The following is an 11,834-nucleotide window of genomic DNA, read 5'->3' as shown; positions in this document are numbered from 1 at the left end:
CCTACTAAAATCATCCAGCCCCCTTGACCTGTCCGTCCTCCCTGGACTGACTTATCCCCTCCTTAACTCCCCACCTACACTCACCTTTACTGGCTCCATTCCCGCCTCTTTGACCTGTCTGTCTCCTCTCCACCTATCTTCTCCTCTATCCATCTTCTATCCGCCTCCCCCTCTCTCCCTATTTATTTCAGAACCCCCCTTTCCCCTCCCCCATTTCTGAAGAAGGGTCTAGACCCGAAACGTCAGCTTTCCTGCTCAGCCTGCTGTGTTCATCCAGCTCTGCACCTTGTTATCTCTGGTATTGTACAAATTGTGTTTATGACTTGATAAAAGATTGTTCAACAGTGAGTGCTGGAGAAACGCAGCAGTTCTGGCAGCATCTGTTGAGAGAAAAAAACAGAGTTAACGGTTCGAATCCAGTGACCTTTGATCAGTTTTGGATCACTGGACTCAAAACATGAATTCTGTTGTTCTCTCAACAGATACTGCCAGAACTGCCGTTTGGTCCAGCACTCTGTGTTTTCATTTCAGATTTCCAGCATCCACAGTTCTGTGTTTAAGCTTTTATCAATATTTTAAGATGAAAACTACCAGCAAAATTAAGTCTATTTTCATTTTCTGTAATTGTTCTATGTGTGATATAACGTCTAAACTAAAGTATTTAAAAATGTAGTGCTTGACATACATGTAATCCAAGAGAATTTACGAGCGGTAATAGATCATGGGATTCAGGTAATGTAAATTAAGAGAACGAAACTTGAAAGACCTATTAATGTTATCTGATCCAATCATCCGTGATGCATTATTGCTTGTAATTGTATTCAGGCCTCCACATTTCAATCTACTTTATCAGTACATTCACTACTCTTAATTATTTCTGTAATATATCATTTATATCACTTGGAACCATATCCAACATGCATTTATGTACTTGTTTGGGCTTGATTCCATTTGATCCACAAATTGAATGCATTAACATGTTCGACTGGCTACTGTCCTGTTTGATATCTAGGTGTTTTTGTCTATTTATTATCAGAAGTCAAGGAAATTTTTCATTTTTTTATTCCCTTGGAGGTTTAAACTATGGTTATTCAATTATTTCGATAGATTAAATAAATTAGATACAGCCCACTGCTGGGAAATTTCCATATAATGTGTTGCTAGGAATTAACTTAATTTAGAAATTTATGAATCAGAAAAATAATCCTGAAAATTGAAATGTTGTCATAATATCTTAGTGATTAACAATATTGTTTAGGGACTACAGCCTGACAGCCCTATGCAGTATAGCTTACATACAGCTGCAAAGAATCTCTGCAAAGTTCAAGACTGCAGGAAAGAAACAGGGGCAGGAATAAACAATACCATTCAATACAACTTTGGCTTCAACTTCATTTTCCTATCTGCTTCCCATATTCTTTGATTCCCTGAAAGACCAAAAATTTGTCTATCCCAGTTTTCGATGTATTCAATGCTGGAACATTTACAAACCTCTGAGAATGCAGAATTCCAATGATGCACAATGCTTCGGGTGAAATAATTATTTATCTTATCTTAGACTGTGCCTCCTGTGTTTTAGATTTCATGATCAGCAGAAATAATCTCTCAGCATCTACACTGTCAAGTCCCTTTAGAATCTTGTGCTCCAATGAGATTGCTTCTCATTCCTCTAAACACCAGAAAATATAGGCCCAATTTATTCAGCCTTTCATCACAGAACAACCCACTCATCCCAGAGAACTTTCCCTGTACCACCTCCAAGCATATCCTTCCCTCAATATGAAGCTAAACATTGCAATCAGAGAGAAAGAAAATTAGTACAGACCAACAGTCTGCTGATGTTCAGCAAGGCTATCCTGTAGGCAAAACGCATATCAGGCAGCCTTGAGGATCGGATTTCCACCCCTCAGTAACTGAACATCCTGCCCTTAAGAGCTACCAGCCAATGTGACCAGGCTCGCCCCAACTAAAGAAGGAATGCAACAAAGGTTCACCAGTCTGATTCCCAGGATGGTGGGACTATCTTATAAAGAAATTGCGCAAACATGGTCTGTGTTCTCCAGACTTTCAAAGAATGAGAGATGATCTCATTGAAACCCCTTCAAATACTTAAAGGGGTAGACAAAATTCCACAGCTGAATTCCAGAGGTGAGGTGAGTGGGATAGCCCTTGAGGTTGTTGGAGGTCAATCATCTCAGCTCCAGGACATCTCTGGAGTTCCTCAGGGTAGTGTCCTCGGCCCAACCATCTTCAGCTGCTTCATCAATGACCTTCCCTCTATCATTAGATCAGAAGTGGGGATGTTTGCTGATGATTGCACAATCTTCAGCACCATTCGTGTCTCCTCACATACTGAAGCAGTCCATGTTCAAATGCAACAAGATCTGGACAATATCCAGCCTTGGGTTGACAAGTGGCAAGTGACATTCACACCACACAAATGCCAGGCTATGACCATCACCAATAAGAGACAGAGACAATCTAACCACCACCCCTTGGCATTCAATGGTGTTACTATCACTGAATCCCCTACTACCAACATCCTGGAATTATCATTGACCAGAAACTCAACTGGACTCCACATAAACACAGTGGCTACAAGAGCAGGCCAGAAGCTAGGAATACTGTGGCAAGTAACTCACCTCCTGATTCCTCAAAGCCTGTCCACCATCTACAAGGCACAAGTCAGGAGTGTGATGAAATACTCCCCACTTGCCTGGATAAGTGCAGCCCCAACAACACTCAAGAAGCTTGACACCATCCAAGACAAAACAGCCTGCTTGATTGGCACTACATCCACAAGCATCCACTCTCCCTCCACCACTGATGCGCAGTAGCAGCAGTGTGCACTATCTGCAAGACGCACTGCAGAAATTCACCAAAGATCCTCAGACAGCACCTTCCAAACTCACGATCACTTCCATCTAGAGGGACAAGGGCATCAGACACCACCTCCAAGTTCCCCTCCAAGCCACTCACCATCCTGACTTGGAAATATATCACCATTCCTTCACTGTTGCTAGGTCAAAATCCTGAAATTCCCTCCCTAAAAGGGTCAACCCACAGCAAGAGAACTGTAGCAGTTCAAGAAGGCCGCTCACCACCACCTTCTCAAGGGCAGCTCGGGATGGGTAAGAAATGTTGGCCAGCCAGCGACACTCACATACCACAAAGTGAATTGGAAAAGAAAGTTGGATGCAAGTAAAGTAAGTAAGGGGTACAATTTCAAAATAAGGGGAATGCCATTTAGCACTGAGATGAGGTGTCTTTTTTACTCCAAGGCTGGTGAGTGAGTTCTTTGGAATCTTCTATCTCAGAAGGATGTGGAATTGTAGTGTTTGATTGTGTTTAAAGTAGAAATTGTAGCATAAAGGGTTATAGGGACAATGTAGTTAAAAGGCATTGAATGTTCAATTAGCCCTGATTGTATGAAATGACGGAATTGGCTCAAAGGGCTGAATGGCCTCCTCTGTTCCTATGAATTCCTCACAGTTTACATTTCCAACTAGTTTCACTGGGTTAATTACTCATTCTAAGCTAAAATACATGTATGCTAACATTTTGTAATTCATGTACAAGGAAACAGATTTTTTTTTTGTACAGCTACATTCTTCAGTTGCTCTCCACCTAAATAAATGTTGTTTTTCTATTCTTCCTGCCAAAATGGACAACCTTGCAGTTTCCGATATTATACTCCATCTCCCAACATTTTGCTCATTCTATCAATCTATGAATATATCTCTATGAAGGCTCTTTATATTGTCTGCACAGAGTGCTTTTCTGCCTATCTTTGTATTCTTTGCAAATTATAATACAGTATGTACCTTCATCCAAGTCATTAATATAGATTGTAAATTGTGAGGTGCCAGAACTGATCCTTGTGGCATTCCATTAGTTACAGTTTGCCAATCTGAAAATGACCATGTAACATGGATTCTGTTTTCTGTCAATTCTCAATCCATGCTAATATTCACCCCAGGATCATGATCTCTTATCTTGTACAGTAACTTTTAATGTTGAATGACTTTTTTGAAATTCGAATACACCACTTTGGTTTATGTTTATCCACCCTACTTTTACGTTCTTACAGACCTCACAATCTGGCAATGTCAACAGAATTTTGTATTATGATTTTCTAAATGTCCAGCTATTACCTCCTTAATAATGGACTCTCACATTTTCCCAATGTTGGATTAAATGACTTATAGTTTCCTTCTTTCAGTCTCCCTCCTTTCTTGAATGGTGGTATTACATTTATAGCTTTAGAGTCTGCTCAGACCTTTCGAGAATCCAGCAAATTTTTGAAGAATACAACTAATGCATCACTATCTTTGAAGTCACTTCCTCTAAGCAGGATGCTATGAGGTCCAGGAGATTTGACAGGCTTTAGTCCTATTAGTTTACTCAGTAATTGTGATCTAGTGATCATGATTGTTTTAAGTCCCTTCATTCCTCTCTTTTGCCTCTTGATTTTCTACTGTTCTTGGCTTGCTTTCCACGCCTTCTACTGTGAAGACAGCTACAAACTACTTGTTCAACGTCTCTGTCCTTTAAACAGGTAACATTTACTCTTGTGATGTTCTTACCTTCTGTATACTTACAGAAGCTTTTACTGCCTGTTTTTAAACTTCTGGCTAGTTTTCTCACATATTCTAATTTCTGTCATTTTTTATCATCCTTTGTTGATTTCTAAAATTTTCCCAATTTTCTAGACTACCTCTAATCTTTGCAGCAATGGATGTGTTTTCTTTCAATTTGATATCATCCTGAACTTCCTCCATTAGCTGTAGATGGTGCATCCTTCTCATAATATTGCTGTTCCTCAACAGAATATATATTTGTTGAGACTTATGAAATAATTCCCTAAGTGTCTGCCAAGACTTGTATATTTGTCTTTTAACCCAGAGGGTGATGGCGGAGGCCTGTGACCAGCAGTGATCTACAGGGATCGGTACTGGGTCCACTTTTGTTTGTCATTTATATAAAACATTTGGATGAGAACTTAGGAGACATGGTTAGTAAGTTTGCAGATGACACCAAAATTGATGAAGAAGGTTATCTAAGATTACAGAAACCTTGATCAATTCATCAATTGGCTGAGGAGTAGCAGATGGAGTTTAATTTGGACAGATGCGAAGTATTGTGTTTTAATAAAACAAACAAGGGCAGGACCTATACAATTAATGTTAGGGCTCTGGGTAGCATTGTCAAACAGACAGACCTAGGGGTTCAGGTACACAATTCTTTGAAATTTGCTTCACATGTAGACAGAGCGGTTAAGAAGGTGTTTAGCACACTTGCCCTTGCCCACATTGGTCAGCCCTTTCAGTATAGGAGTTGGAATGTCATGTTGAGGTTGTACAGGATGTTGGCGAGGCCTCTTCTAGAGTAGTATACAGTTCTGGTCACCCTGCTATAGGAAGCATATTATTAACTAGGAGAGGGTTTAGAAAAGATTTATCAGGATGTTGCTGGGAATGGAAGGTTTGTGTTATAAGGAGAGGCTGGATAAGCTAGGAGTTTTTCCACTGGGGCATAGGACTTTGATGGTTGACGTTATAAAGGTTTATAAAATCATGAGGGGCATAGATAAGGTGAATATCAAAGGTCTTTTCTCTAGGGTGGGGGAGTTCAAAACTCGGGGCATATTTTTAAGATGAGATGAGAAAGATTTAAAAAGGACATGAGGGGCAACTCCTTTACAGAGAGTGGTTTGCATGTGGCATGAACTGGCAGAGGAAGTGGTGGATGCAGGTACAGTGAAAACATTTAAAAGACATTTGAACAAGTACATGAATAGGAAAGGTTTGGAGGGATGCGGCCCAAACACAGGCAAGTGGGACCACTTTAGTTTGGGAACATGGTCGGTGTGGACTAGTTGGATTGAAGGTTCTGTTTCCATGCTATATGATTCTATGACTCTATGAATCATAGCAAAATCAAGCAAATCCAGAAAATATATAATACCAGGAAATCCACAAGTGGAGAAACATACCTACTGAAGACATATATGAAACCATACTAAATCTACTGTTTCATTAGCAAAAGAGCTCTTGAAGCCTGAAGTTGCAACAGTTGTCTGACAAAGTCAAGAAGAAATGGCAGAAATCCAAATTTAAATTAACAAAACTGCCAAACCATTGTCTGCGGTGAGTGTTGGACAGCTAGTCAGGATACAGATCCTTTACTGCTCTCAACAGGTGTCAGCCCAAATGACAATTTGGGACCTACATAGAGTTGTCATACATGGTGGAAAAGAATGACCAGATATCTTGTTACAGCCACAGGCACGTTCACACAACAGAAGCTGTTCCTTCGCTGCAAAGGGCCAACTAGGAAGATGTGAACTTATCAACTGCACAGATCAACAGCACCCCTCCTACAGATATCAAAGAATACCAGTTATAACAGCTATAATAAGTGACACAGGAATGACACTCCCTGGTGAAGAAACAAAACTCAAATTAATAGGCAATGACAGTGACAATATGCACACTTACCATTAACAGGCTGGCATGAGTTAAAGTGCTAATGCATGAATATGGTGTGCATTGGAGGCAACATTGGGAACTTATGGTGTAAATCATAATGCATGCAAAAGCTTTGTATGAAAAGGACGATGTTTGACATAAGTTGTGAGGAAGCTGCAGGGAAGCTACAAAAATATACACATAGATGCATAGTTTGGAAGAAGAATGTAAGAAAGCACATTATCTAAATGGTGAGATATTGCAGAGCTCTAAGATGTAGAGGGAACTCGGTGTCTTGGTGCATGCATCAGAAAAAGCTAGTATGAAGGTATAGCAAGTAATTAGCAAAGCTCATAGGATATTATCTTTTTTTGAGGGGAATTGAATAAACAAGTTATGCTTCCATTATACAGGGCACTAGAGAGACCACATCTGGAATATTGCGAGTAGTATTGGTCACTTTATTTAAGGAAGGAAGCAGTTGGAGGATATTTATCAGACTAATATTTGAAATGGGCTGCTTGTTCTTTTTAGGCTTGTATCTGGAGTGTAAAAGAATAAAAGATGACTTGAAGAAATATGTAGTCCTTGACAAAATAGATGTGGAAAGGTTTTTTCCAGTGGGGAATTTATAATCAGGGGTTACTATTTAAAAAGAAATCACTCATTTTAAACTAACGAGAATTTTTTTGTTTCACACAGAGAGCTGTCCACCTTTGGACCTTTCTTAGAATCATAGAGTTATACGGCACAGAAACAGTCCCATCGATCCAACTCATCTGCATCAACCAGACATCCAATCTGATCTAATCCCATTTACCAGCATTTGGCCCATATCCCTCGAAACCTTTCCTATCCATGTGCCCATCCAGATGCCTGTTAAATGTTGTAATTGTACCTGCCTCCATCACTTCCTCTGGTAGCTTGCTCTATATACGTACCACCCTCTGCGTGAAAATGTTTCTCCTCAGGTCCTTTTTGAATCTTTTCCCTCTCACCTTAAACCTATGCCCTCTCGTTTTGGACTCCAGAAAAAGACCTTGGCTATTCACCCTATCCATGCCCCTTGTGATTATATAAACCTCTATAAGATTACACCTCAGCCTCCTACACTCCAGGGAAAATAGTCCCAGCTCATTCAGCCTCTCCCTTTAGGTCTAACCCTCCAGTCCCGGCACCATCCTTGTAAATCTTTTCTGCAACCTTTCAAGTTTAGCAGCATCCTTCCGAAAGAAGAGTGACCAGAATTGTTCTTGAAAAGGAGTTGGAAGCAGATTGTTTGGATAGTTTTAACCCAAAGATTGAGAGATTCTTGATAAGCAAGAGGGTAATAGGTTAACAGGGGGAGGTGAGAATGTGGATTTAATGTTACAATCATATCAGCCGTGATCTTCTTAAATGGCAAGGCTGAATTGTCTATTCCTGCTTCTTGTTCATATGTTTAATGCTGCACCCTGCCATTTACTTGGCTCTTCTGATACCAAAACAGTTGCTGCTCATTCCAACCTGTTGAAGGTGTTCCATCATGACTCCGCATCTCCACCCTTCTCCTTAATAATCCAACTGACTTTGGATATCACCTTCACCAATCAATCACTTTACAGATTAGAATGATCCCGTGCCATCACCCTTGGTCTCCAGAGAAGTGTGTTTATAGCAGACAACTCAATGGCACAATCAGTCTTTTAGTAAATTTTAGAATGACTTGATTGCTTAGGCAAAACTCAGCTGGATATATTCTGGGAGATGTCATCATATGATCACCTACTATCAATGGCCCGTCCCCCCATGTTCCTTCCATTGCTTACCCAACATTTCAATCATCGCAGAGGCCTGCCTTTAGGCTTTTGAAAATATAATCACCTTGGCTGCAGCATAAGAAGGCAGTTTAGCACCATTTTCAAGGGCAGTTAGCAATGGACAGCAACTACTGACGGTGCCAGATGCTCTCACATCCCATGAAAGAATTTTAAAAATCTGTCCCAGTGCCTTCCAATGCCAATTCAAACAAACAGCATGGTATCATTCAACAGTTTACTAAATGTACATAGCTCAGTAAATGGCAGGTATTTTTGATTCATTCTCCAAAGTTAATGCTAAGCAGGATGTTATGTGGAAAACAACGTTTAAAACAGCTGCTAACATGAAGGGTCTTGAGGCGTAGAAGCGAACACCAGGAAAACTTGTCAACGACACTTAATGATTCAACTTGTCTTTTATATCTCAGAACAGTGCCCCAGTATTATCAGCATGTTCATTTCACTGATTTTCCCTCAACACCAAAAGTGTCACTGATTTTTTTTTTATGTTCACTTGTGGGACATGGGCATCATTGGCTGGCCAGCATTTTATTGCCCTTTTCTAGTTGCCTTTGAGAAGGCAGTGATGAGCTGCTTTCTTGAACTGCTGCAGTCCACATGCTGTAGGTTGACCCACAATACCCTTCGGGAGGAAATTACAGAATTTCAATCCAGTGACAGTGAAGGAACAGCGATATATTTCAAAGTCAGGATGGTGAATGGCTTAGAGGGAAACTTGCAGGTGGTGGTGTTCCCATGCATCTGCTGCCCTTGTCCTTCTAGATGCAAGTGGTGGTGGGCTATGAAGGAGTTGTTTGAGGATCTTTTGTGAATTTCTGCGGTACATCTTGTAGACAGTAAACACTACTGCTACTGAGCGTCAGTGGTGGAGGGTGTGGATACTTGTTTATGTAGTGCCAATCAAGTGGGCTGTTTTGTTTTAGATAGTGTCAAGCTTCTTGAGTTACAGCTGCACCCATCTTGGCAAGTGGGGACTATTCCGTCACACAGCATAGAAACAGACCCTTCATTCCAAACAGTCCATGCCGACCATAATCCCAAACTAAACTAGTCCCACCTGCCTGCGCTTGGCCCATATCCCTCCAAACATTTCTTATTCATGTACTTGTTTAAACACTATAACTGCAAACACCATTTCCTCTGGAAGTTCATTCCACACACAAACCACTCTGTGTAAAAAAAAAAAGTCCCTCCTATCCTCTTTGAATCTTTCTCCTCTCACCTTAAAAATATGCCTCCTAGTCTTGAAATCCCCCACACTAAGGAAAAGACACTTGCTATTCACCATATCTATACCCTCGTTATTTTATAAACTTCTATAAGGTCACCTCTCAACCTCCTACGCTCCAGTGAAAAAGTTTTAGCCTATTCAGCCTCTCCTTATAACTCAAACGCTCCATTCCCAGCAGCATTCTAATAAATCTCTTCTGAACCCTCTCCAGCTTAATAATATCCTTCCTATAACAGGGCGACCAGAACTGGACACAATACTCCAGAAGAGGCCTCACCAACGAACTATAAAACCTCAACATGACATCGCAATTCCTACACTCAAAGATCTCAGCAATGAAGGCATGCATGCGAAATGCCTTATTAACCACTTTATCTATATGTGATCTAAACTTCAAAGGATTATGTACCTGAACCCCTTGGTCTCTCTGTTCTACAACAGTGCCCAAGGCCCTACTTTTAATTGTATAATTCTGGTCTTTGTTTGTTTTTCCAAAATGTAATACCTTGCATTTATCCAACTTAAACTCCATCTGCCACTCTTCAGCACATTGATCCAACTGATCAAAATCTGTTTGTAATCCTAGATAACCTTCTTCACTGTCCACTATACCACCAATCTTAGTCTCATCCACAAACCTACTAAACATGCTTTCTGTATTTGCATCTAAATAACATATTCACATATAAATGACAAACAAAAGTGGACCCAGTACAGATCCCCGTGGAACATCATTGGTCACAGGTCACCAGTCTGAAAAACAACCCTCCACCATCACTCTGTCTCCTGTTGTTAAGGCAATTTTGCATCCAATTGGCAAGCTCACCCTGAAACCCATGTGATCTGACTTTAGCAATTAGTCTACTATGTGGAACCTTGTCAAAGGCTTTTCTAAAGTTCTGACCTCGTCAATCTTCTTGGTTACTTCCTCAAAAAGCTCAATCAAATTAGTGAGACACAATTTCCCTCGTACAAAACCATGCTGACTATCTTAATCATTCCTTGCTTCTCCAAATGCTATGTTTCAGAATCACTTCCAACAACTTTTCCACCACAAAGTCAGACTTACAGGTCTACAGCTCCCAAGCTTCTCCTTACGTCCTTTCTTAAGCAGAGGCACAACATTAACCACTCTCCAGTCAGTTATAGATGATAGAAATATTTCTCCTAGGGTCCCGACAATTTCTTCTCTAACGTCCCACAAAGTCCTGGGATATACTAGATCAGATCCTGGAGATTTATCCACCTTTATATTTTGTAAGACCTCCAAGACTTCCTCTTTTGTAATGTAAACTGTTTTCAAAACATTAATATTTATTTTCCTGAGTTCTCTAGCCTCATTTCTTTCTCCACAGTAAAAACGGATGCAAAATATTCATTTAATATCTCTCCCATCTCCTGCAGTTCAACACAAAGACAACCTCTTTGATCCTTAAGAGGCTCTCCTCTCTTGATATGCGTTCCCAATTACTTTTGAACAGAGTGGCTTGCTAGGCCATTTCAGACAACAGTTGAGAGTTAACTTAGAACACCCAACAAATTATATCGAATGTGACTTCTCAGGTATCGAAGCAGTTTGTGTCCATGTGCGGCAACACCTGGACAACATCCAGAGTTGGGTTGATGAGTGGAAAGTAACACTTATGCCATACAAGTGCCAGGCAATGACCATCTATAACAAGAACAGATCTAACCATCACTCCCTGATGTTCAATGACACTACCAACGCTGATATCCTATCAACATTCTTGGGGTTATCATTGACCAGAAACTGAATTAGCCCAGCCATATAAATACTGTATCTACAAGAGGAGGTCAGTGGTTAGGTAGTCTGTGACGAACGACTCACCTCCTGCCTTTTCAAAGCCTGTCTACTAACTGCATGACGCAAGTCAACAGTGTGATGGCATACTCTCCACTTTTTTGGATGAGTGCAGCTCCAACAAAATTCAAGAAGCTTAATGCCAATCAGCACATGGCAGCCAGCAATACTAGTGCCCAACCCACCTTCAACATTCACTCCCTTCACCACTTAATGCACAGCTGCAACAGTATGTGCCACCTGCAAGATACACTGCAGTAACTTACCAATACTTTCCCAATAGCACCTTCCAAATCTATGACCTCTTATCACCAGGAAGGAAAAGGGCAGCAGATATGTGGGAACAGCACCACCTGCAAATTCCCCTCCAAGCAACACACTGTGAAGACCTGGGAACTCTTTCACTGTTCCATTGTAATATCATTATGGGTGTCACTATGCACCAATGACTGCAGCTCACCACCAGCTTCTCCAGGGCAGTTAGGGATGGG

The 11,834-nt window shown here is 40.7% G+C and overlaps 1 long non-coding RNA gene across 1 annotated transcript in view; it reads right to left on the bottom strand.

Moving 5' to 3' along the window:
- LOC125485951 overlaps nt 1-11,834 on the bottom strand; it is a 36,303-nt gene that overhangs the window by 23,624 nt on the left and 845 nt on the right. The gene's annotated exons all lie outside the window — the stretch shown is intronic.

This window comes from Rhincodon typus, chromosome 24 (assembly GCF_021869965.1).
Source record: "Rhincodon typus isolate 14 chromosome 24, sRhiTyp1.1, whole genome shotgun sequence".
Lineage (NCBI taxonomy): Eukaryota > Metazoa > Chordata > Chondrichthyes > Orectolobiformes > Rhincodontidae > Rhincodon > Rhincodon typus.
Note: the sequence above shows the minus strand (reverse complement) of the source record. Positions and strands in the feature narration are given on the sequence as shown.